At 51.9% G+C, this 1,019-nt stretch overlaps 1 protein-coding gene across 1 annotated transcript in view; it reads right to left on the bottom strand.

Moving 5' to 3' along the window:
- Positions 1-1,019, bottom strand: part of LOC101622634 (poly [ADP-ribose] polymerase 14-like) — a 36,707-nt gene that overhangs the window by 35,109 nt on the left and 579 nt on the right. The window lies entirely within an intron of this gene.

A 1,019-nucleotide genomic window follows, 5' to 3' on the forward strand; every position in this document is an offset into this window, starting at 1 on the left:
CTTGATCCCTGCCTAGGCCACTGCTGCTGTCTTTGGGGCCTCGCTCACTTCTGGCCACTGCGGCTCAAATCCTGTGACAAGAGAGCAGCATCAGCATTGTGGAACTGTTACAGGGTAGCCCAGAGTAGACAGGGCTGCCTGTCTGTGGGGCCTCACCTGTGCATTCAAAATTCAGTTATACTGCAGGCACACACAAAAGGGTCAATAACAGGTTTATTTACAAAAGGAGAATGGAGTAGGAAACAACCCAGGAAAAGAGAGCAGGATACAAAGTAACTGGAATACCTTCCCCGCTTGGCTGACTGATGGCTGACTGAAAACACTGAGGCAGCAGTCAGTCAGGAGAGCTGCTTCCCAAGCCAGAGCGAGAGAGACAGAGACAATCGAGCCCTATTTATGCCCCAAATGTCCCAGAATTCCTGCTAGCTCCACCCTTGTGTCCTCACAGTTCTCTCCCTGGTACTGCTGGGAGTTGTAGTTTCCAATCACTGGAGTAGGGGGTAGGGTCCCGAAAGCTGAAGTAGGGGGTGGGGTCCTGAAAGCTGAAGTAGGGGGTGGAGTCCACCAAAGACTGCAGAGTTCCTTTAGAACATCCTTCCCCTTAACAGAACCCCTGCCCATGGGACCCTCCCATGGGTAAAAGAAAATTTACATTCTTTACCGTGTCCATACAGGACTCTATTATCTCAGATTGTCTCATAGCTTTAATTTCCTTGGTACCTTTTCACAAAATGGAGGTTTAACAACAGAAGGCCTAAGACTTTGAAGCATGTAACAACTGCCCTCCGATATCTGACCCCTTCTTCCAGACCCCACGTGCTCTCCTGTCCAGCTAGAGACCTTGCAAGCAGGTGCCCAGGGAGAAGCAATAGGCAGAGGACTGACTCTTCACCCCACAAAAGGCTCCCCGCGCCCTGCTGGCCCTTGGGGAAGCCCCGGCCTTCCTGCGCTTGCTCAGACAGCACTCTCAGGTCTGAAGGGCCCTCTCTGAAGTCTTGCCCATCCCGAACTGAATTCAC

Source organism: Condylura cristata, unplaced genomic scaffold (assembly GCF_000260355.1).
Source record: "Condylura cristata isolate star-nosed mole 26May11 unplaced genomic scaffold, ConCri1.0 scaffold00003, whole genome shotgun sequence".
Lineage (NCBI taxonomy): Eukaryota > Metazoa > Chordata > Mammalia > Eulipotyphla > Talpidae > Condylura > Condylura cristata.